This window comes from Drosophila melanogaster, chromosome 2R (genome assembly GCF_000001215.4).
Source record: "Drosophila melanogaster chromosome 2R".
NCBI classification, from domain to species: Eukaryota; Metazoa; Arthropoda; class Insecta; order Diptera; family Drosophilidae; genus Drosophila; species Drosophila melanogaster.
Window position 1 is genome coordinate 10,564,411 of NT_033778.4, and position 26,278 is coordinate 10,590,688.

The 26,278-nt window shown below is 40.9% G+C and overlaps 1 protein-coding gene across 15 annotated transcripts in view, besides 1 other annotated feature; it reads left to right on the top strand.

Moving 5' to 3' along the window:
- psq (pipsqueak) overlaps positions 1–26,278 on the top strand; it is a 59,393-nt gene that overhangs the window by 6,523 nt on the left and 26,592 nt on the right. For 4 of the 15 annotated variants that reach the window (NM_001014519.3, NM_001382050.1, NM_001382051.1 and 1 more), the window contains exon 1: positions 19,276–19,713. The exons of 6 other annotated variants lie outside the window; for them this stretch is intronic. The gene's annotated coding sequence lies outside the window, so the exon portion shown is untranslated. Of the gene's footprint in view, positions 1–4,531; positions 4,640–4,811; positions 4,969–5,396; positions 5,733–19,275; positions 19,714–26,278 lie in introns of those variants that run through there. 5 more of the 15 variants (NM_165792.3, NM_176141.3, NM_176142.3 and 2 more) reach the window with 5 other exon arrangements.
- Positions 21,203–26,278: part of a mobile genetic element that runs on past the window's edge.

Genomic DNA, 26,278 nt, shown 5'->3' on the forward strand with positions numbered 1-26,278 from the left:
CACTTGCAACCGCACACACACACATGCAAAGCCCTCCTTCCGCCGCTGCTTCTTCTTCTTCTTGCGGCGACTGGCAGACGTCGACTTCCCATTCATGCTCTCTTTTTCCCTTTCCCCTCGGCCACTTCGCTATCCACCTTCATTTTTTTTCCACTCTTGTTTTTGTCACAGACGTGCGCTCCATTTTTATATTTTCGCTGCAAAAGTTTTGCCGGCCATCTGTCCACCCACCACCCCCCCCCCCTGCTCTTCCTGCGCCTGCCCCCGCCATTCACCTCCACAAGTTGCTGAATTTTTTTGCGCCTCTATTTTCTTTTACTTTTTGTTGTTTCTTCTGTTGCGGGGACTTTTACAACGACAACTACAACTACAGCTTGTATCTCTTTCGTTTGTCGCCGTTGTTTCTGCACATGTTCTTGGAGTTTCCTCCTTCTCCTTCACTTTATGTATTACGTTTTTCTTTTTTTTTGTTTTTCTTTTGGTTCCCCATTTTTATTTTCGCCGCCTTTTTGTTCTTGTTGTATTTGCCCTTGTACTTTTGTACGTTTCAACCGCAACTTCTGTGTTTGTGTGTGTATGTGCGTGTGTATGGGTAAGCTGGAGCTTTCGTCTTGGTGCGTATTTTGTGTCATTGTATGTGTTTGGGGATATTTTTTTCTGTTCCTCTGCTTATAAATGTATGAGTGTGTGTGGTGCCCCCTTTTTTTTTGGCGCGTCCATTTCGCCTTGAAAAATTGTTGTTGCGCGGACTTCAGATTGGCAATGCTAAGGAACTATCGCTGTGGAAAACGGGGGGGAATCCGAAAACTTTTCGTACGTTTGGACGTTGTGCAGCGGAGTGTTCCCAAAACGAAGTGGAAAAACAAATTTTGTTTTGCCAAACTTGCTCATTGTTGTTGCGACTGCCCAAGAATATGAGTTCTTGTGCAAACTTTTTTAACTACCTAAATGAATTACAAAGTCAGCTTAATTAGTTAACGTTTAAATGGGACTATGTACTGCTTTAATTAATTCTTTAAATTGAAACGAAATATAATTTCTAAGGAGAAAAACGTACATTCTTATAAATGTAGAAATTAAGCTTTCTTTACATTTAGTTACGTTCATGGCTCAAATTCTTTGTCATAATTGTGTAGTTTTTGTTTAGCAAGTAGCATTTACACGAATACGTATCATTCCTTAAAAAATTTATTGAATGTCTTTTAAATGGTTTTTTTTATTTGGTTTGCTCGCGATCTTAAAACAAAAATGGATTTGTTTGGTATTTTTTGCACATAATTCCATCACAGTCGCGTTTAGAAACAATTAGTGAAACTTCTTTTGCCGCGAACAGGGCTCACCCAAAAAAGGAAGAAAAGGAAAGCTGCACCAAGAAGCGGTTTCTTACGCTCCTAGGCAGGCCATCTCGCTCGCACACGTGCCGGTTGACCCCGGCGTTGCCACACTTCTTTCTTGGTTTTATTTTCTTCTGCTCTTTTTGGGGTTAAGCTCAGATTCGATTTTCGCTAAGCGTTAATTAATGCTGGCGCTGCTTTAATGCTTTTAGCAAACGTGGTCAGCCAACACACACGCACACATGCGCAGATGATTTAGTGTTGCCAGTTGCCTTAGCCCCCCATAACACCGCACCCACCCCCACCACCCCCCACCCGCACCCACTTTTAAATGCATGTGTCTGCCACGCCATGTGCTTTGGTTATATTTATTGCTATGTATTTTTTGTTTTGTTTTTTTTTTTTTGCATGCCAACACTTGAGGGTCTTCCCAATGCGTCGTGCCTCACCCACCCAACCACCCACTCGGTGCCACCTCCTCTTTTGGCCTCATTGCATGTGTGGTACACGGAGAGTATTTGTATTTGCATGAACATACATATAAACTTTGTATATCGTAACTACTAAATCATTTAAAAACGAATAACAATAACAACAAATAATTAGAAAATATAGAATATAAAATTTCTTATTTATTCTAAAAATAAAAATTTACAAATTCTGCTCTTGACTTAAAATTAAAATTCATGTTAATTTTTGACCGAGTAAGACAAAGTGGATTTTATTTCGCTTTCAAGTTTTTCTCGGTGTGCACTTCTCCTTCCCCCTCGCTCCTTCACCTTTATCTTTGGCCAACTATGTGAGCAGCTGAAACGGACAGACACACGGACAACTACAAGACAGAGACGGGGAATAAGGTGGACATCAGTTAGTGGGGTGGCTCAACACCACCCGCACTCGCTCACTGTCCCTATCTCTCTCTCTCGCTCTCATTTCCCCTCCCTCTGTCTGAAGCACTTGGCTTGCATTTTTTCCGATTTTTTCTTTCATTCTTTCTTGCAAACAGAATTACGTTTTTTTTTTGTTTTTTTTTTTGCTGAGTGAAAGAGCGAGAGCGCGCTTGCAACTTTGAACTTTTCGAAGGAAGCGGACCAAAAGAAAAAAAATCGAAATTGAGTGAAGCGCAAAGAAAAAATTTTTTGCCCGCCTTTATATGTGTGTGTGAGTGCCCCCAACAATGGCCGCTGCTCACACACACACACACACAGAGTCAGCTCCATACACTTTCATTCTCAGTCCAAGTCGTAGCCTTAACCCCCCACAGCTGCACCTCACCGCCCACCACCTCTGGGGCCCACCCCCTCTGCGGACGACGCTGCGTCTGTCCAGTTCCATCAGGATTTTTTTTCCCTGTGTTCAACTTTTCGTCCTGTTTCTTGTCTTCGCCGCTCTTCTTCGTGCTCGCACTCCTTGCTGTTGCTGCTGTTGCTGCTGCTACTTCGGCCAGAGAGCGAATTTTTTTGCGGCACATGGAACGTGCATTGTTTTTGCCGCACAGTGGGACGAAGTATGCGCAGTTGTATCTCCGTTTAAAAGTGACTATGGTTAGAATATTGAAAAGAAAGAATTTTCGAAAGTTGTTTACAGAAAGATAATTTAAGATTTGCTTCAAATAAAATTCTCTTCAAATGTAAGAAAACATTGTTATATTTATTAATACTCCAAACTAAAAGAAAATCTAAAAAATTTAAAATAATTTATTTCAATCTTTGTGCTTTAATGTATAATGCATTTTCTAATCGAACCATTAATATTAATGAACATTCATCGACTTGGGGTCTTATGACATGAGGCGTCGTATTACTTTATTTATTAAACCGATTCAAAGATATGGAACTTACTAGAATGACTCAAGGAGTAAAACCAAAAATCAATTTCCTGGCTTTGCTTTGGCTTTTGGTTAACACTGGTCCAGAAACAGCTTCCAATTAGGACGGCATGGGACCAGTTCGAATTTCCAATTCATCCGCGCAATGTCCACACCCATTTTTACATCCATGTTGCTTGTTCTCGCTTATGGTCATTCTGGAATACAGCAACAACAGTCATGTACGTCCTTCCATCAATTGCCGCACTATTCTATTTTTTGTATTCTTGCCCATTGTTTTTGCAACTGGCTTGGTGTTCTTGGGGAAAATGGGGAGAAATGTCTACGCGACACCCAAACACAAATCATGGGGTCCTGAGAATGGGAATTCATCTCCAGTTAATGGGCGTCGCGAGTCGGAAGTCTGAGTTTGAGTCGGTTTCTGTGTTAGCGATTTTTTTTCGGGGTGGGGTTTTCTGTAGATGGTCAGTGTGCTGGTCATTTTCTAAGGGTGCTATGTACTGTGGGTTGCGCTATGTATAAATTGCACTCATTCGTATTTTTTTTATATATTTCTTGTTTTACTTCCTCGTTCTTTTGCTTTCCTCAAAACGAGTTTGTTAAGAAATGTGTTCCACTCATCAATAATGTAAATTGTTTTCAGTGCACTTTAGTTCAGTCCAGTGTCACTCGTTTCGCATGTGATACCATAGTTAGAAAGTGCATTTGTACATTTTTGAATAGTGTCATTGGATTATATGAACCAAAATTATTTACTTTGATCGTTTACATTTCAATTAAACAGTCAAGCAACATGGGTAAATTTTTTTCTTGTTGTCTGTTTTATAAATGTATTATATGCTAGGCTTGCTTTAATCTCGAAAATATAAGACTGTCTACTAGTGTATGGAGGGTCCATCATTCCCACAAAATAGGAATATATGAACTTTTTGTTGAGCACAAGACATGGTTTGTCCCACTGTGCGCGTGATGTGCCGCAATTTTTTTCCTCGGCTTTCTTGCCCGCAGTTTTTTTTATGCTGTCGTTGTTGTTGTCAGTTGGCGCTCAGGCTCAAAGTTTCTTCTCATTTTTTTCCAGCCTGCTTGAGCACTTTTCTGAGCTTGTGTGTGTGTGTGAGCTTGCTTATGTTTAATTTTTTCGTCTTCTCTTTATTTCTTTTTTTTATGTGCAGAGAGAGTTCTGCCGCCGCTGCTGCCGCCGCCGTCGCTGCCTTTGCATTTTTTCCGATTGCGACCGATTTTTTTTCGCCACCGCTATGTATGCTATGTGTGTGTGAGTGGGTGGGTCGGGTGTGTTTGTGTGTGTGTGAGTGCTTTTGCTCCTTTGCTTTTGCTTTTGCTAATCGCTGGCGTTGTCGTCGTCTTTTGGCATCATTCTTTTTATTTGTAATTCGGTTCATCATCATCGTTCATCGTTCTGTCGCACATGTATGTAATGCAAACAGAGTGGGAGCGAGAGAGAGGCAGATAGATCTGAGTGAGATTTCTTGTGTTGTTGTTGCTGCTGTTGCCGCTGCTGATACATTTTTTTCTGTTTTTACATTTTTTTGTTCGTACATTCCGCCTCCTTCTACTTTTCTTCTGCTTCTTTCTTCTCTGCAGCGGCGGCAGCGGCGACGACGGTCAATTCTGCCAAGCGCTGCGTCGCCAGTCATCAGACAACATTTGTATTTGTAGTCGGTGGGTCTCGCGCTTTCGATCTCTCGGACAATCGGAATTAAAACGGTCTTGAAAACGCGAAACCCGAAGTGGAAGCAAGCTTACAAATATTTTAAAAAATCGGAGAAATATCAAGGAAGAAACCCTGTAAAGCGCATTAAAACCCTATAAAAACGTTTAATAGCTGTGCCAAATGAAATCATAAAATTAAAAACTCACATGTGCTCGGTTCGGTTTGCCTCTCTCCCACCTGATCCCGTTAGTTGTGTAGACTGCACTCGCGGGCACTCTTTACCGTTCTCTCGCACACTCTCTATTCCTCTCTTTGCAAACTGCCGGCAGCATACGTTTTAAAATTTGCAAAAAAAAAGCTTTACGTTTTACATTACGTAGTAAAAAGGCATTCCCACACACAAACAAATCGAACAATACATGTGCGGTTATTCGTATTATGATTATATTCACGTACATATTTTGGTAGAATAAATATTTATTGTGCATTCGCCTTTGGTCGCGTTATTCGCGTGTTTTTTGCTCTCGCGCTCAATTGTTTACTCCGCTCTCAATGATTTCAGTTTTCCTTTTTTAGCAAATAACACAACAAATAAAACAAAACTCCACGTGCTGATAAACATTATTAAAGAGGAGAAATAACCAAATATAATCTGTCTACTTATCGCAACGATTGCGTCCCACAATAAAAATATAATACACTCTGTTGTCATTCATTAATTACTCGTTATTTCTAATTTTTCTCTAATTTGATTTTGGGTAAAATGTTACCGTTTTTTGTATGAATTTAATTCCGTCACGTCGTCTACTACAATTTGTCAACTTTAAAGCGAAAAAACAAATCGAAATCAACTAGGCTTGGTTCCCTGGAATAATTAACCAACAGTCCTTCGATCAAGGTAAAAATCAACCTTTTCAATTTCGTTGCTTACTTTTGGGCGTTCCTTGTGCCGCCTGTACTCAAAATATTCGTATTTTTCGGGGGCTAGGCCACATAAAATAATGCCATTAATTAGATATACCTAACCCAACGCACCAATACAGCCGCACAAAACACACCCTCGCACGCACACTCACACACACACTCGCAATTAGCGACCATCAGAATAACGGCAAAACTGAGACATAACAAAAGCTTACCACAGAAAAAAAATGAAAGAAATAACTGTAGTGGAACTTTCGCCGGATTCCCCGACCTGGGCGCACCCAAAATGGTCTTTCGCGTGGCCTTACTTTGGTTTCAAGGATCGTCCTTATCGATAGCCAATTAGAACTCGAACATAACGAACCGACCAAAAACGTACCCAGTACTAAACTAATGATCTGGGTAAAGGTTTTTTTTTTGTAGAATATTGGATAAAGATGGCAAAACCAAAGCAGGGAAATGGTGGAAGAAACACACTCAGATCTTGCTTTGAGCTCTTTTTCCTGGAATATTTGATTCAGGAATTAATTGTATTAAGATCCCCTCTGAAAGTTTTCCCTTTCTTCCCAACTTCTGCGCGCTGCTGCAGCAATTAAACCTGCTCATAGGAAAGAAATCAAGGTTTTTTGCAGCATTTCTTTGCTTTGATGTTGTTTGCTGAACTTGGAGTACAGATTTCCACTCGAGTAAACTACTCGAAGTTGCCTCGATGAACTCCAATCGATTGCAGTCCGGCAAAAAAAGAAAAGTTCACACATCAAGCAGCGCCAAAGTTCGCCAAGTGGCTTCAACAAAACTATGCGCCTTTTGTGTAGGGCACATATAGAGAAGGCCAATCACCAAGAGGGGAACGTATCGGGGATTGTATCTCCCCGTGAATCAGAAACCGATCGCGAGGAGTTCAACAAAAACTCGATGACCATGATGCTGTGATGGGAATGATATAAGAACAAAAGCCTTTCAAATGATAGTATAAAGTCCGAGCAAGCAAGTGCAAGTTGTGACGAGGTATCTGGGTGGAGTTCACTGAGCAGATGAGCTGAGTATTGCCTGGCACACTATGACCTCGGCTTCCCGACCCCACAATCCCCATCTCCATACCCCACTTTGGACGCGGCCCCCTACCAACCATCCCCATCACTCTCCATGCAGAGGAGCAAGAAATCGGTTGAGGCCGGCTTGGCCTCACTTGTATACAATGGCGGGTTATCAAGTCCAAACAGCGGCCCAACCACTGAGCCCTTCCTTTCCCCTTTTCATGCACTGAAAATAATGGATATGCAGTTTCTTGAAAGTAGATCAATTCCAATGAAATTTACCAAGATATCTGCAATTCCTAATGTTTTCCCGTATGTTGTTCTATAACACACATTCAGATACTTTAGTTCACTTCCTGTTGGTTTAGACATACCAGGACCATAAGAATCAAATGAGAGCCTATTCCTATAAAGTCATGTTGTTAGTTGATAGATATATATAGATTGAGTCTAGAATTGTTAACTATAACTTCCCAGAGTATTGTTTATGAGTGCAGAACACTAACCCCTATGTTAATATTAAAGAAAAACTATGAAAGATAAATTTATGGTTCTATACAAGTAAATGTTATGATTATTTCAATTCCAATTCATACATGATTATGATTGCTATAACTTTTATAGTTCTGGGGATTAGAAAATGTTGCTAGAAATGATTTCACTTCATTACATAATGAATCGGGAATATTTTAGTTACATTTAAAATAGGATATAATTAAGTAATTACAATGTATTAGGACAGCAGTTTAAGAATATGGGAAACATATACGGTTATTTCTTAATACTGAAAGACTATAGGTTTATGATCTATAAACACATCAATCCGGACAATGGGCGCATTTTTGCGAGTGTGAGTCCGGGTCCGAGTGGTTGCTATGTGGGCTATTGGATTGTGGGGTTTTGGGATGTGGGTGATTTGTGTGGGGAGGGGGGGGGGGGGGTGGTTGGTAAGAGGCGGGGTGGTGTAGGGAGCAGGGACGAGACTCGCTCAAGCATCGCTTTTGCTTATCACAAGCCTATTGAGCTCTGGTTGTTGTTTTTGTATTTGGTGCAGAGTGGGGAAGGGGCAGGCAGGGGCAGGGATGAAGGGTTGGTTGGGGGTGGTGTAAGGCGGCTTATTGCCCCGCCCCTCCTCGTATCGCCCACGCTCGCTGCGCCTCACTCACACAGTTACAGATAGCGTAATCAGGGTATTTCCGTGCTGTGATTTTTATATTTTTCAATTTGTTTCTTTTTTTTGCTGTTTTTTGCCCCATTCCCCACTCCCCCTCATTCATTTCACTCTGGGAGTTTTTACATTTTTTCCCTGCATTCATTTGCCACTTCTTAATTTCTCTTTAGTGCTTAAATGAGTCGCAAGCGGGAGGCGGTGAGTATTGTAAGGCGAAGAAAACCAACCCCCCTGGGTTGGAAAAAGGCGAAAATTTACTCAAGAAAATCAGAAGAAATGTAAAACAACTGGACAGGCATTTTCATTTCATTGCTTCTCCTTTATTTGTTGCTTTATTGTTGTTGCTGGCATTGCCTCACCATTTTTTAAGGGTGCTACTTTTTTGTCTCCCCCGCCGCCTTCTTTTCTCTATAGCTTTTCTTTCACACCCCCGACCCCCTTTCGGTTTTTTAATCGATCGGATTGGCGAGCGTTGCGGCGCACAGCCAGCACATCAATCACAGTCAGCGGCAGGTCAGCGAAATAAAAAAAAAAATATCCGAAAAAGTCTCGCAACGGGGCAATCCTGCAGTCAAATCAGATAATAGAAATAAATAAACTTCTAAGCTGAAATTATGGCAAAGGCAAGCAGCTTAAAGTTTATTCGATGCCTCCAGGTATGCTTCATCGTTTTTCCTGCTGCGGCTGTCTGTGGAAAATGTATATTTTTGCTACGAAAAAATGTGCGTGGAAATTTGAGAAAACTGTGGATTTTACTTGTCGACCAAAAAGGAATCTCGTTTGTAGTGAACGCATTTGAATGGCATCTAATCACTGCTAGAAAATATAATTTTAAACTAAAAGCTATTTGAAATGCCTTGATTCAATGTTACTTTTGTATGAGGTGTTTTACTAAAAGTTGATGAAGGTTATTTATATTTAACATTCTTTCGTTTTGTAGCCAGTTGATAGGATAAAACTAGTTGTTTAAGGTTAGTAGGCTATAATTTATGGCAATAAAGTTTAAATTTTTTAGATTGAATTACTATTTCGTTTGGTAATCAGTCAATAAAAAAACAATCTTAACATTTTCCATAAAAAAAAAATAGCTGCACAATCGGATGTTGCAAATATCTTTATCTGAGTCTCGTTTTTAAGGACTCTGTCCATGCTTTCTTTGTCTATCCTAGAAACTCCGCAATACTATATCCAATGCATTGCACAATTCCCGTTTGGAATTCAAATTTCAAACGATTGCATTTACTTTTTCTATACAAATACACTGGGACTCACCACCAATCACCACCCCCAACCCCACTACTCACCGTTTTCCCCCTGGAGTCACCCTCCCCCCCCCCACTCACCCAAACCTATGGCATTCATTGAACAATGCTATATAATTACATAAAAGTCAGCAGCTTGCTTGGCTTGGAAGTGGAAAAAAAAGTGCCCAGGAGAAGGAAACGGAAGAACTCTCCTTCTCATTGGTGCCAAATGGAAAAGTCGCTTGTTTTAATTTCTCTTTTTTCAAATTTTTTTTTCCCGAAGCACACCCAAAAAACACAAAAAAAAAAGGAAAAAGGGATAGAAACAAAACAACAGAGAAATCCGCAAGGAGGAAAATATTCACCCAGTGCCGCCCACACAACTACTAAATAACCGATTTTTTTCGGCTACGTTTCCAACTCATCAGCAGTTTTTTGCTGCTGGATTTTTTTTTTCTTTTGGCTTGGCTTTGGGTTTTTATTTCTCAACTAATCCCACACCTCCGAAGCACCGAACCACCGGGCACACCCAGTGATTTCGTGATGCCTTTCCCTCCCCAAAAGTGTATATATATAATTTTTTTTTTTTTTCGGACCGAACCTCTTCGTCTTCGTCCCTTTCTCGATTTTTTTTCGGCCACGTTTAAACTGGATTTGTTGTACTACAAAGATATAGATTACAATTGTTGTTGTCCCAAAATGGTATATAGTTGTTTGTTTGTATGGACGATGGTCTAGTAGGGGCATATTATATAAAGAAAAGGTTTAAGTTTTGTTGTGTTCTGTTTTTTTTTTTTTTTTTTTTGTATTTATTTCACAGACCGTCCCATTTTCGCCGTGCTTCATTGGACAAGCCTCCTTCCCATTTTCCTCATTTCAGTTATACAGTCGGGCCACCCCTTAAAAATTCGGTCCCTTTATTGTTATTCCGAGGTCCTTGAATCGAACAAGCAAATCCCTTAGCTTTGGGCATTCAATAAACTTGAACCCAATAACTGATAGTTCGCAATAACAATCTAAATTAATCCGCAGAGTGATACGTTCCCAAAGAATGATGAATTATATATACGTTCCCAAAGAATGATGAATTATATCAGTACTAAGAATTATGTGTTCCTTATTCGAATGTAATGCTTGGTATATCGTATTACCGACTATATCACATTAAAAGAATATAGTACAATATAATAGTTTTAGTAAACAGGAAGAAATTGCTCTATGTGCGCCTGAAACTAGGCAATATAAATGTTTGTGGGAATAAAAGTAGGGAAAAACGAAAGCGTTTTTTATTTGAACCTGCGGCAATGTTTTTGAAATAGTCGAATCAAAATAAAAGCCACAAAAAGGGGCAAAAATCAAAAAGTGCTCACACGTATTCCGCCAGAAAGAAAGCGCAAAGCAGAGGCGCGGAGAAGAAATGCAAAGGAAAGAAGACGCAGACGACGAACTCCTCATGTGACCGAGTAATAAAATAGCGACGTTGCGCACAATGTAAATAAAAGTAAAGTGTGAAGGCAGCTGGTCAAAGGAGGGGAAAAAGAATAACAAAAAGCGAAAAAGCAAACCAAGGCCACATAACATAACATAAAATAATAATAAAAATGCCGGCCGCTTTAAGCGGCTGATTTCTGTGCCCTTCTATCCGCCATCTCTGCATCTTCTTTTCGTTTCCCCCTTTTATTATCCTCCTCCTCCCCCACAAACACAAACACACACACACACACACGCGCGCGAAATTTCTATCGTCGCGTACTATTTTCGTCAGTCAGCTGCTGCTGAGTCCCGTTACTTACTTCAGTGGCCCTCTCGCTTCTTTTGCCTCCTCCGGTGCTTCGTTTTCTTTGAGCACCTCGTGCAAGCTCTCATATGTTTTTCCGCCGTCTGCTTTCCGCCGCTTTTCCCCCCGCTTTTATTATGTATTTTGATAATACTACCCCAAACACCAACTCCTTGACAGCAGCGATTTTGTTTTTTTTTTTTACTTTTGCGTCTTCCTTCTTCACGTATGCTAACTTTTCTTCTCTTGGCGCATTTTTCCGGCAAGTTAAACGGAAACGGTTGCCATTAAAGCTTCAAATTTTCGCACTGGGAAATGTGCTGCATTTATTGAATGACTTTAAATTGCAGATCTGTTTTCTCTGTTCACGAACTTGCAAAATATTACTGTATTATAATTACATTTTTATTTTGAAATGTAGCTTCTAATTTAAGTGTTTAACACATTTCTGTTCTATTTACCTTTTAAACATTACTTCTTTTGATTAGCGTAAATAAGGATATCCCTTTTAAAGTAGAATTCTGTAAACAGGACGGAATTTTCTGAATAATTGGCATTTTGCTTGCTTACCATTGAGTTTCATGAGTGGGAAATAGGATCAAGTTATAATTGATTTTATTTATTAATTTGCAATATTCATCAATGTTCAAAACGTGATCTTGTAACGAATATAAATATAGTTTGTATAAGTTTTAATCACAAGTATACAATTAAGATTTGCGTATTCTTTTATATCTGGAAAACCAAACAGTTCTCTCTAACATTTGATATGTCCAAATATTCCTGTTTTTTCACCGCAACATTTTTCCGTTTATCCTTGCTCTGCAGTCAAATTAAAAATATGTGGTCTACTTTTGGGTGGCATGCAGCAGCAAAATGGCCAACAACAAGCGTATTATTATTGGTAGCAGCAAAAAAAAAAAATGAAAAAATTTTAGACCCAAAGAGAAATGAAGCAGGAAGAAAGTGGTTGGAGAAGAGGGATGGAAAATTCACGAAGCAAGCACAAAGCGAATTTTGAAGAATTTTTAATTAAAATGCAAGGCAGCTTTTATATTGTTGTTGCTGCTGTTGTAATTCTGTAAACTAAACAAAGAAAATTGGGGAAGGTGAGAGAAAATGCTGTGGTTTTTGGCCAAGAGCAGAGCGCGTAAAAGTAGTTAGTAAATTGCAAAAAATAGAGACAGAAACAGCGCATATGTGCACATATGCACACCTGAAATATAGAGATGCATGCAAGTACATACATATGTGCACGTTGAAAACCCCAAGCACGTAACCGGAAGTTCACGCAGGCAAAAGTCCACCACGGAAGCGAAGCTCAACTAGAGGGGAGGGAAACTAAAAAAAAAAGAAGGAAAAATCACCGAATCTGGGAAAGAAAGAGGGGAAAAGTCTAGGCTGGACCCTGGACCCTGGCATTTAAGCCAACATCATTCACAAACATCGGGCCCCATAAGGGACAATTCTCCAGGCTCTGCGCTCTACGATACTCTTCTTTTTTTTTTTTTTTTACCCCTTTTTCCTCCTCTGACATTTCATTTCCGTAACTCAAATGCTGCCCTGTGTCCCTGTATATGGATGTTTCTTTGTATCTGTGTGTGGAGACAGTTTATAGCCCAAGCGAATCTTCATTTACTTCCGCGCCGCAGCATTCTCCGGCTGCTCCTTCGCCGCTTTTTGTTTTAGTTTTTCCCCATTTTTTTTCGTCTTCTTTTTTTTTTTTTGCTTTATCCCGCAGCAGTGGCAGCAGCATGCAAAGTGCAATTTTCCCGCTCCCTAAGCTAACTATTCTGGGCCTTAGTTGGGGAAATGCCATCATCATCATCAGCACAAGCGGCAGCTGGGCCAGCTTGCATTCTATTGCCCAGCACAGCGGGAAAATCTAAATGAAATTGCTCGTCAATACCATGGATTTCTATTCTCACAAAAACACAATGTTTATGAAAAGCAAAGTTTGCTGATTTGAATGGATTATAATTACAAACACTTAGTTCCTTTAAAACCTCAATACATCATCAATCATTTGTGCATTCTGCTCTCTTTATAAGTGTTTAAAAGTATGCTTCAAATAAGAAACAAATTGGTTCTTATACTTCTGAAAATACTTTGGCATACTTTAACACACTTTCAGGCTTAAATATCTTTTCATAGATTTCCTAGATTGATTAAATTTGGTCTGGTGGTCAAAAGCACAATCTTTCAAAGCTATTTAAAACAAATTTGTTCAGTGCAGTCGTTGTTCATCTTTAGACACACACACCCAACCGAGCACACACCAGCTGACAATCAATGTTTGGTTTAGCAGAAATTTTTCCTTTGCAATTTTTGTTGCAGCAAACTTGAGGGTAAAACAAAACATGGCCAAAGCAACAAAGACAAACACAACCAGAAAAAAATGAAGAGCATTGGAAATGGTTAGAATGAAAGAAAGTCGAAAGAGAAGAGAGAGCGCGGGCGAAAAAAAATGAAATTAATTTCTTTTGTGCTCCGTCGACGACGTCGAAGCCGTAGTAGTAGTACTAGTAGAAGTAGTAGTGGGGTGTCGTCCCAGTGAAACTACCCAGGATCTCCCCAGATCCGCGCCAGAAACCGAAACAGAGCCAGGGCCCAACTCAATGTTCATTTCCGGCAGTCAAACTGCGCGTCCTGCCTGGAACTCCCCAATCCAATCCTTCCCGTTCACTGCTGTCCTGTCCCCATCCGAACTCCCTCTTACTTTTAGTTCCCGCTCCACCCAACTAGCAACTACCGTAGCTCACGTCATTCCACCTGCACTAAAAAAGATTCCCTTTTGGTTCAAACGTTTACCAATAACAATGTTGAAATTTCTATTAATCTAAGCTTATTTTTATGAAATGTATTTTTATCCGAATTTCGTTGTTAGTGTGATCAAATGAGGATTCTTTACAAAAATCATTTAAATTTTTGATAACTCAGATAACGACAAAATAATGTTTGCAAGGTCACACAGCGCTTTAAGAGTGACCAGAGCTTTAAGTATCTGTTTTGATTATTTTGAATGTTTTCAATATTAAATGTGCATTGCTAGTTTAGTTTTGTTCTATGTGTATCTGCAAGTTGCTGCAGGTTGCTCAGGTGGTTTTTTTCGGGCTGTTTTGGTGCCTCGAGTTTTGAGTTTGAGTTAGTGGCATCTTGCGTCCCCCGGAGCATACTCCATTCTGCCACTTTTTTTTTTTTGCCAGCTCCACAATGTCCTTTTTTTTTTGCTGCACCATACCAGCATCAGGACTAGAAGGCTGCAGGAGCGTGGGGAGCATTCTTCTTGGCGTTTGTTCATTTGCCGCAACTGTAGCCAGGCGGCAATGGGATGGAAGGAGTTTTCGGGGTTTGCAGCATGGCAAGGAGGCGTGGCCGGTTGAAGGAGGGAATGGGGTACATAAGCCGCACATGCAACGCTCTACTTCGACATTTCTTTGTTTTGTATTTTCTTCTAACCCATACCCTAACCATACTGCAGCTTGGGGTATGTATGACAAGTGGGAAGAAAAACTAAAAAAGTAGAAACGTTCTGGGAGGTGGGCAAGCGACGATTTATCGATAAAACAATCTATATCTGTGTGCTGCATGAGCTTTCTCGAACTGCCCAATATATTATCTTAAAAACTTAACTTTTGTTTCTAAAGCAACAAATTTTCAGCTAGCTGTCAGCGTTTTACTTAAATTTTTCACGATCTAATAACTTTTAGCTGCAAAACTGGAGATTTTTGAAGATAGAGTCGTCTGTGACTTTCATTCTAGAACTCTTGAATGTGGCGCATTTCCGCCAGGATATTTCCCCCTCGCCTTCGTTCTTTTCGCACTCGAGCACTCTATCCTCTATGCTAATGAAGCCTCTTCTTTGCGTTGCCACTCCGTTTTATTTTTTTTGTATTTCTCTGTATTTTAAAGGTTGTGTGTGTGTGTGGCAGGCAGGCAGTGCCATCATCATGGTTTCAATGGTCGTCCAAGAGCCTAGCTCATGCCATTTGGCTCCTCTGTTAATCCCTGCCACTAAAGACCACTGCCCCAGACTAAGACCCAAAACCCCGAGCCCCATCCAGGACAATCGGAGTCCAAGGACCATGCAATTCCTGCGCAGGCTCAGCTGTATCCTTCCGCTACCCATTACCCATCGCCCGTTTTTCGGACCACCCACTCCTGGCATTTCTTGTTCTTGCAGTGCAATCTGCACGCCTTGTTGCGGTATTAGTTTGCTTTACGTGATTTCGTTGCATTTTTTCTGCTACTCCACCTCAGCGGAGCCACCCACTCTCACATTTCCTTTTGGCGTCCTGTGTGGAAAACCCCATAGATTTAATTACAGTTTTCCTCTCGCAGATAATCGAATTTTTTCTGCCTTTGCTTGGCTCTCTATGCAATCTACCAACACCACGCCCTTTGGCCTGTCCATTCGGTTTGTGCAACTTCCTTTTAATCTGCATGTCGATTTCCTTTGCACAGATTTTTCCTTTTTTCCCACACAGCAGCGCAGCTTCTACACACCCTGGGCATTCCTTTTCCTTCAATTTCCCAGCTTTCTTTTGCAGTTCTTGCAGCTTCGTTCGTTCTTTTCCAGTGCCAAGTTCGCATATAAATTTTCAGTTCAGTTCAGTTCAGTTGTAATTAAAAATTGCTTTTAAGGCTTCGGGATTCTAACTCAAAATTAGTTTCTCTGACTCTATAAATATCGTTTCTTTACTTAGGGCTACAAATGTAGCTAGCGAGCTTTGAAGCCTGCTATTGACTTGCCAAGCACTTTGAGAACTGAAAATTAAACAATTTTCCATCTCGCTCGGGTGGTGAAAACTCATTTCAAATCTATAAACATTTGCACTAATTAGCCGTAAGCAGTTCGTTGTAAGCCAGAGACCTAAAAAAACCTCTTACTAATGACCTCAATTTGACTCTCTATCTTTCTCTTTGCAGGTAAGCCAAGTCGTGACAATGTAATGCTGCCCAGCAAATATTCAAAAAATAAAAACAAAACACGAAATAAAAGTAAAGCCAACAAATGAAATGTAAGTTTCACTCATCGATGGCCAGCAGCAGTGGATACGACTAAAATTGAATCCAATATGAGCCGCCAAGCTGCTGAGCCAGAGCAAATATTTTCGATAAATGCGCAAAAATGCAAGCTGAATCACAATGCAGCCAACGGAGCTGAGATATTGTTTTTCGATCGAGAGCAAGTCGAATTGGGAATACATTTCAATTTTTTGCCGGTTTCAATTCAGTTACTTTGTATTCGCATGAAAGGTTGCACTGCAAATCACAAGATTTTTTTGTTAATCTGAAACTATTTAAGATACTAAAGTAGGCTTCTTATAGATAGTTTCAAAAGACCACAGCCCTTTGGAGATTCATTTTACCAATAGGATAGTGTATGGCCAAAACTCCGTTGAGGAAACAACGAAATTCGTGTCAAAAATAAAAATCGCAGACGTACAAAATAAAAAACGAAAGCAGCTGGACACTCGAATGCCGCGCTGAGGTCTGCTACGATCCATCCACTCCCAAAAAACCACAGATGTACAAACCTATATGGGCGATATTGTATATATATTTTCATAAATATATGTATATATACGGTTTACCTGTTGAACGAACGCTGGGCTAAATCCGAGGCATTCACTTCATGGGCGTGTCGTATCCCCAACCCTTGCCCCAAAAAGTGGTTTGCAGCAGTTTGTGTGTGTGTGTGTGCCCGTGGTGGCTTGATATTTGTTGTTTGCATGATCAGTTTGGCGTTTTCCAGGAACCGGCGATTGCATTTTAGCTCCCGAACATGTGTACTTGGTTCTGTTTTGTTTGTTTGCCAGCCGACTAACTGACTGACGGACTGACCAGAGACCAAAGCAAAAAGAGCGAAATCCCCAAACTGTGGCAAGGTCCCAAAGGCAGGCGCCTCTGGGAGAATTCTGCTTGTTCCCACATCACGTTTACACGATGTGCTAATTGAGTTAGTATGCATGATGCCAAAAAAAAAAATTAAAAAATAAGAGAAACGAACAGACAATCACACGTAGATACAATTTTCAGGTGCTCCGGGGGTTTCGAAACGATCCGTGGCTGGTTAAAATTGTGTCTAGTTAGCAAGATTGGGTGGAATATAACACCACCGGCAGCACAGAAAATGCAAAAATTAAGGGCCATTACACACGGCTCGATTTCGGTTTCGATACGTATTCTGCGTTGTCTTTTTTTTTTCCTTCGCTTGCCATAGCCATATGGCATCGAAAACCGATAATTACCGCCACCATACAAAAGTATCTGTATCTGTGTGCCGGGTTTTTGCTTCAATATGTGAGTGTGTATGTGTGTGCCTACCTGCAGCAGAAGCCTCACAAGAGACAAAACTGGACAAATGCCACCATACCACAGCGTACCATATCTTTTCAAAACACCATCCCATACAACACAACACTCATAGTCAACAAATTACTCACGCGCAAAAATCGCCATTCGTTATTGTTTGTTGTTTTTGTTAGTGGTTGTTGTTTTTGTTGTCGTCGCGTATTTTTCCACATACAATTTCACTGTATGACGTATGCTTTCTTGCCGCTTATGTGTCTGCGTTCCATATGCATAAACGCCTGACCGTTTTTATTTCCCCACGTTACCTGTATGCGTATGCGGGCACTGGGATTAGGGTGACCCAAGACAAATACTCAAAATTCCTCGATATTTGATAAGCCTAATTATAAGCACTTAAGATTAGTCGGTTTAATGCAACTTACAATTTGAATATAACAGATTTGGGTGCCTAAAACAGATAATTTAGCAAAGAACTCATAAAATACTCGTTAGTACTGAAAAATACCAATATTATTTCGCATAAGATCACATTTCCCAGATCATTAAGAAAACGTGGGCGGTTGTGGTTCGCAGTAGTAGAACCTCTTCAGTTCTGAAAACAATTATCTGATTTCCTAGGCATTTCCCTTTGACTTCATTAACGCAGATTGTAAACCCGGCTTTTTCACTGCCTTTTCGCCACACTTTCCTTTGTCTTCTGAGCGGCATTATCCCGAAGTCAATTTATTTGCCATAACGTGAGGCACCCTAATGGGCTGCCTTTTCGCTTGTGTGTGTGTGTGAATCGTATTAGTATTCCGTTCGATGAGTCTGTGCATGTGTGCGCATTTAAGCCGCAAAAAACCAAGTCGACGCCGCGCCGTCGCTTCTGCCGCCGGCAAAATTAGCAGAGGCGTCAGCAACAACAACTAAATGGGAAAATTGTAGCGACTACTTACTATGGAAAAGTGGAAACAACAACAGCACAAACAAACTAAAACAACAACAATGACAGAAGAAACATTAACATTAATGCAACAACATTATCTTAAATAACAGCAGTGTTGTCTACAGCAACATAATGACCAGCATAAGCTACAATATCTCAATTAGCAAAGACAACTGCAACATAAGCAGCACTTTTGTAGATGCATCATCCATAACATAACATAACATACAAATGCAACATAAGCAAGAGTTAACATCATTAGCAGAAGCTACAATGTAGCAACCGAAACAGCAGCAGTGGGAGCAACAGTGGTGATTCAACCAATGCGAGTAACAGTTGTATCAGTAGCAACATGGGCAACAATATCAACAGCTTGAAGCAACAGAAGCAACATCCCTAACAGAAGCTGTATCAGAAGAGACAACAATAACAGCAGCTAGCAACATCGCAGGCTACAACAGCAACATGAGCGGCCTTAACAGCAGCAGCAACAACAAGAGCAACAAGAACAACAACCGGCATGTGAGCAGCGGTCTACCTGTTCACCGAAGTTGGGCACATTTTCTTTGCTTACCTAAGGGACTCGCACGCACACAGATACGGTTCACCTCTACCTGTGCACAAATCACACACACACACACACACATGCATACGTGTGCCAAAAAGAGAAGAGGATCGCTATCGGCGGCAATTGTGCTCTATCTCGCTCGCACCCGTGCGCCGGTGTCAAGCCAAGCTGAACGGGCCACGCTAAGCTGAGCCGGCGTTGTTGTTGCCGCTCCGCCGGCGGCGTTAACCACACGACGTCGACGACGCTGGCAGCGCAGAAAAGAAACCGAACCGAACGAGCAGGGGCGACGTTGAAAGTCTTCGGTTCGGTCGGTCGGTTCTCTGGATATTCAGCAGAGCGGTCTACAGGTAAAGCGGGCCAAAAGCAACAACAACAACAGCAGCCAGCGGCAGAAGCAGCGGCGGCGACGTCAGGCAGCAGCGGCAGAGCGGCGTCCAAACTTGGGTTTTGGAATTTTTTTCTTGCTCTTCTTTGGTTTCAGTTCAGTTCGATTTTTATGCACAGTCGCAACGTTACCTTACCTGTGCGCTTCGCTTTTGTTTTCTCTTCGTTTTCTCGTCTCGTCTTCGCCGCCGAAACATGTGGGTTCCGTTTTCGATTTGCTTCAATTAAAAAAAGAAACGAATATTTCCAAAACGTCGCGAAATTACGCGCAAGAAGTGCAGCAAAAGCAAATGTACTGAAAGCGAGGAATACATTCTTCTTCTTCAAAAAAAAATACCATCAAAAAGAAAGTAAGAAAAAGTTTTTTCTGCAAGAGAGCTTAAGTAAAAAAAGAGCAAGGATGTCGCCAAAATAACAGGAGTTAATCCAAAATAAATACTAAAATACCAAAACCCCAAAAAATACCAAACTAGCAGTGACAGAGAAAAGCAAAAGTTACAGCACCAAAAAAACTGAGCAAAGAAAGTAAGTTGATGATCGGTTTTGCATGAATTCCGCGCACTTAAGGCGGACAATCAGACTTTTTAGTGGATTAGTTTTCGGTTTTTGCTAGATTCTGGGTGGGTTATGTAGTAAGAGTTGAAGTAAGGTTAAATCTAGCCCCTAGACCGACCCCTCCCTTTGAACACTTGCTCGATGGATGGTCACCGGATGTCTGTTTGTTCGGACTTAATGGGCTTATGTGTCGGCCATTTTGTATGCCCTGTCATTAGTTGAACGTTTCTCTCGCTCGACGTCTGGATTTGTCTTTCTGTCGCTGTATGAGTGTCTGCCTGCGATAGTGTGTGTGCGCTCAAGTGCGAGTGTGTGTATGTGTGTGTGTGTTTGTGCCTGGGCTGCCTCAATTATTGATTGATTAATTATTGCTGACGCGTATGTGACTTCGCCGCGACGACGACCCTTTGCAAACCGGTTCGTTGACGCCTCTGTTTTATGCCTGCGTGTGGCACTCTCTCTTTTGGTGCCTCCACGGCCACCTCTCCCCCTCCTCCGCCCCATCCAGCGCACCCAATTTGGGTCCAAACTGACCATCAATCCTCTACTATAATCCAATTGCCGATCATCGATTTATGGACAAAAGTCGTTTCTATGTAACCACATGAAAAACTCAAGCTGCGCATGCGCTTGTGACCTCCGACATCCAATACGTTGTGGATGGTGTTCTGACTGACTGATCACTTAAGCGGACAGATCCCTTGAGCGTACAGATTAGGCGGGCAGTAAAATTATGAAAGCCATGAACGTAGGGCTTGGATCTTTAAAAAGATTTATCATTGGAACTATTGGAGAAAATAATCATCTTATACGGACAATCAAAGTCTATCGGCTGTCCGTCCAAGCAATCGTTCACTGTATTTAGTAGCCCCAGCATAATAACATGTGCCACATATCCAATGTATTGGCACCTCTGCAACTTCAGTGCAACTCGGGGGCTCCAACCCCAATGTTACTTCTTGGTACATTTGCAATTAACACTTCGGTGTACGTGCTTGGTTTGATTTCGGTTTCGCTTTGCTGCCACTGCTGCTGCTGCTGCTGCTACTGCTGATGGCTAATCAGCATCCATTCACGGGTGCAGCAAGAGCCATGGATATACATATATATATTGTAGATACAGCAGCATCCAGCCAAAGTTGGGGCTCAAGTCGGCGGTAGCCACAAAGCTAATCAGCGTGCAGCGGCTGCAGCAGCAGCGACTTTCTCGTTATTTTTACTTACTTCCTCCCTCCGCCTCAGTTCGGTTTGTAATTATTGTTTTATAATAAACTTATTAGTGCAAAGTCGCCAGCATCATCTCCCCTAATGCGTTTCTGTCTTGTTTGTTCGTGCCTCGGTTTTGGCTTGGCTTAGTGCTTTAGACCAAATTCAATTAAGAAATCGAGTGCAGATACATACATATATACATATGTATATATATTTCCCCGGGTGTGTGCTGTATGTTTAGCCCCGCACGAGTTAAGTCCGTGATCGAGGGTGGAGCCTTTTGTGAAGATATGATGTGTAAATGTATGAAGGTTTTTAAGTTTCAGCAGATAGTTGTAGTGTGAAGATTTCCAATAAAGAATACGACTGACTTTCTTGAAGTTCAAAATCAGTATGAAGTTTATTGTCAGAGAGTGGCTACTCGAGTCCTCCGTTTTCGTCTTATACATAAGTACATAGGTTCTTAATTGTAAGCATAATGAACATGCCGACTCGGCATGTGGCTGGCTAGCTGGGGACAATGTTGCAGTGCGACTTTTGTGTAATGTCAGCATTCGGCCGGAATGTCAGCATTCGGCCGGATGCGGTGTTCCAGTTGCCGTCTTCCCGGTTGAGTGTCCGATGATTTGTTTAGAGGCGTGGGGGTTTAGGGGGTGGGGTGGTAACTCCTCCCCCCCCAGTTCGAAGTGACGGCCATAGCGAAGGTATGGATGACGCGTAGATTGGTACGTGATGATCCTCGTGGATGTGGACGATGTGTTTCGTTCGTCGGTGCAGCCATAAGATGACTGCTAGGAACGTTACCAATCCGAGCAGAGTGTAGAGTGTCCAGGTGTGCTGTATAGTATTGTGATGGACGGCCAGGATTTTATCCATTGTTTGGGTGGCTTCGAGGTGCAGTTTTTCTAGGCTTAGTACCGTAATAGTGGTATTCCTAGTTACTTTTCGCATGGGGGGAAGATCAAAATCCGTCTGTTCAGGGAACGTGTCAACCGTGCCGTCGTAATCGATACCGTTAATCTGTATTGTTTCGTTAATGTATCTGATGATGGCTGACCCCATTATTGAGAGCTCGGAGCCGTTTGTTAGGGATACCTTCAGTTTGTTCACGTTGAATGCGAAGATGTAACCTCTCTCTGCCTCGAACACGTCGGTGATGGGGCCGGTTTCCCGTACATCGCAGGAACTGTTTTCTCCGTTCAAAAGGTGTTCCAGGCATGTGTTGTTCTGTGGTGTATCAACGTAGAAGTTCTCGTCGCACAAGAATGTATTATCCAGTTTGGGGCATTTACGGGTCATATGAAATTTCTTATTATTAATATTATAAGCTAGGTAATTTGGGGTTATTACAAAATATGTGTTATTTATTGGTAATGGAACTAGTCTGGCGAGGGTATGAAAAGGTTGTTTAAAAATTGGGACTTTGATATTAAAAATAATCTTTTGTTCGTAATTTAGTGTATTCATTTGTAGGAAATTGTATATACTTTGTTCATTTTTGACTGTGATATTTTGTTTTTCCAGTATTGTTTTTATTTTATCCATTTCTTGTTCATTTAGGATGAACTTGGGAATTATATTTATTTTCGCCAATAGCATACTTTCTGTTATGTCGTTTAGGTGGTTAATGAATAATTCTATGTTATAATTAATCCTATTTAAATATTGTATTTCTTCCAGAAGGGTATCTTGTAAGTTTAAGTGTTTGTATATTTTGTTTTGTGAGGTATCAAAGAATTTACTTATCAAAATTTGTTCATTATTTATATGGTCCGTGATATTTTCGAACCGGATAAGTATTTCGTTGTTAAACATTACTTGTTTTTGGAGATTGTCGTTACTGACTTCGGAATTTTTCTTTATATTGTCAAGTTCTTCATGTATTTCTTTATTGTCGTTGGCATCCATGTTGCCGGTAACCACCTTTACTAGACTCCCCAATCCGTTAATCAAACCCCGTTTGTTTCTATATGAAGGTGTAAGGGCTTTGAGCTTTACTTGGGCTTGGGTTAATTTGGTTTTTAAAATTGTGACGGAGTCCGTCAACGTGGAATCGGGGTTAAATTTATTAATGGTCAGATGGAATTGTTCCATACATCTGCTGTAGTCTTGTAGGTTGATTACATGACTAATTATTTTGTACCTCTCAATTAGTAAGGCTTTCCCTAGTTCTATCTTGGCTATAGGGGCGTTATCATTTAAATAATGGACATGGATAGCCTGAGTTGGCACAAGGGTGAACCTGAAATGGTAAGTTAAGAGGTAGTGGGGTCAGTTATTATCAGTGTTGGGTACGTTGTTGCTTTTGTCTTTTTTCAAAACTGTTTTTCGAATTTTTGATTTGTGTAGTTTTTGATTCCTAGCAGTTATCAATGTATGACCTTTGTCGTGTTTGACTTTGTGAATCGAAAACCTGGGTGTAATCTTATTACGTCTGTTTTCCTTCCTAAGGACTAAAGTGTCTGGTTGTAGGTCTACGGGGTCTGTTCGGGTTTCATTTAATTTTAGGGTTCTCCTAACTACGTCATTTGAAAGTTTGTCCGTGATGAGGGGGTACAACTTCTCGCGAAATTCATTTAATTTCGTTAAGTAGTCGTGTTCGTTATTGAACTGGATTGTTTGGTTGAATATATGAGTACGTCCGTTAAATAGTTCAAAGGGGGTATGTTTAGTTGCAGAATGAATAGCGTTATTATATGTGATTAGGGTTTCGGACATTATCTCGTCATGCTCGCTACTGAGTTTCTGTTGTTTCCTGACGTCAAGTATTATTCTGTAAATCTCAGTTAGTGTCGAGTGAAGCCGTTCAACGGGAGAGTTACTAGAGGATTGTTGAAAGGACGTAACGTGTAGGTCAATGTTAAATTGAGTGCAGAACTTATTGAACATATCGCTAGCGAATTCTGCTCCCTGATCATAGATCAGCTTTTTGGGAATACCAAATTGGGAAATGAAATGTTTTAAGGCTTTAACTACGTTAATGCAATTCCTATTAGTTATAGGGTAGGCAGCCGCAAATTTAGAAAATTTATCGATAATAGTAAGGTTATAATTTTTGTTAATAGTATAAATGTCTATATGTAAGATGTCCAACGGTTTTGAAGGTAGTTCGGATATTTGGTAAGTGATCTTTTGAGGTTGTCTGTCGTATTTTAATTTTAAACATGTTTCACATTTTCGAATTAACTGAGTTATTCTCTCCTTCATATGTGGGAAGAACTGTTGTCGTTTTATGTGTAAATATGTTTCATCGATCCCTCGATGGTTACTATTATAGTGATAGTCGGTTATAATTTTTTCGATCTCCGTACTATCAGTAATTTCGGGGAGGAAGATCAAACATCTAATGAGTTTAAATTGACTGTGGGCTGAGAAGTAGGTTTGGTAGGCTTGTTCCACCATTTGAAAAATGTGGTCGGGGGCAAATACCGCGCATGTCTTGTTTGGTTTTAACGACTGCCTAAGAATGCAAACTACGTCGTCATACTGAAAATTGGGTTTACAGAATTCCCTCCTAAGTTTGTGTTTAAACGGGGTCAGTGTGGCGTTATTTGTATCTGGGGTTATTTTGAACAGGAGCTGAATATTAAAATCATTAAGGGGTTTCTCTGAGATGGGGCAAACATTTTGAGGAATTGATAGGGCTTCGTTATGGTTGACAGAGGCCTCTGGTCTACTGAGAGCATCAGCAATTACATTTTGAGAGCCTTTCTTGTAGACGACTTCGAAATCGTACTCCTGAAGCTGGAGTCTCCACCTAACTATTTTAGAATTTGGTTGTTTGAAATTCATTAACCAAGTTAGTGGTTTGTGATCGGTGATTATAGTGAATCTCCTGCCAAAGAGGTAGGGTCTGAAGTATTGGACCGCCCATATAATGGCCAGCATTTCCTTCTCAATTGTGGAATAATTTGTTTCCGCAGCCGACAAGGTTCTACTAGCAAAACATACGGGCCTATCACTATGCACCGGACCTTGGGATAGGACAGCTCCTATTGCGAAATTACTTGCGTCCGTGGTTAGTGTGAAAGGTTTTGTAAAGTCCGGGTATTGGAGGATTGGGTCGTTAGACAGTAAGGTTTTGCAATATTCAAAGGCCTTTTTGAATTCATCATCTATTATGATCGATTTATTGTTTCCCCTTAATTTTTGTGTCATGGGTTGGGTAAGTCTCGCAAAATCTCTGATAAATTTTCTGTAATATCCCAACAAGCCTAGGAAAGACTTAATTGACTTTTTACTGTGGGGACATGGAAAGTTTTTTATAGCTTCGATCTTATTGGGATTTGGCCTAACACCTTCTTGTGAAACGATGTGGCCAAGGAATTCTGTCTCCCGCCTGAGGAAGTAGGATTTTGTGAGTTGGACTTTAAAGTTGGCAGATCTGAGTCTTCCAAAAATAGTTTTCAAGTGTATGAAGTGTTCTTGTAAGGAGGTTGAGAAAATTATTATATCATCTAGGTAAACTAGGCAGATAGTTCCGATAAGGTCTCCAAAAATATTGTCCATCACCCTTTGGAATGTGGCTGGGGCATTTTTGAGGCCAAACGGCATTCTAATGAACTCGTAGTGGCCCCCCTCTACTGTAAATGCAGTTTTGGGTGTGTCGTCGGGATTCATTTCTATCTGATGGAATCCACTTGCCAGATCAAGTGTGGAGAAATATTTGGCTTTGCCCAATCTGTCTAAGATATCCGCGATGTTAGGTATTGGATATCTATCGGATATAGTCTTCTCGTTGAGTTTTCTATAATCGATAACTAGACGCCATTTTTGCTCTCCCGTAGGAGTGATTTTCTTTGGGACGACCCAGACGGGGGCGCTCCACGGGGAATAACTGGATTTGATAATGTCCTGATTTAACATTGCCTCTATTTGTTTTTTGACCTCCTCTTTATGAATGTAAGGATATCTATAAGATTTTGTATGAATGGGGGTGTCGTCCGTGGTTTTAATCGTGTGTGTAATCTTGTTGGTGAAGGTCAATGATTTGTCTTCATTGTAGAAGATATCTAGATAACTTTTGCAAAGTGAAAGTAGGCTTTGTTTCTCTTCAGAGGAGAGGTGATCGACGCCAAGGGCTTGTAACGACGCTGCGGAGTTTTGGGGCTGTGGGGTGTCTGAAGTGATACTGAAAAGTTCAACATTGTTGGCCGTGGAGTATGGCATGCCTTTTATCGGGCTCTCGAGGTACAATAACTGATCCCTCTCGCTATAGTTTGTGATAACGAAATTAGCAATATTGTTTTGGGCATTATAAATCCCGTCTGATATTATTAAGTCATCATTGATTGTAATTGAATCGATGTAGAAGTCGCCCTGTTTG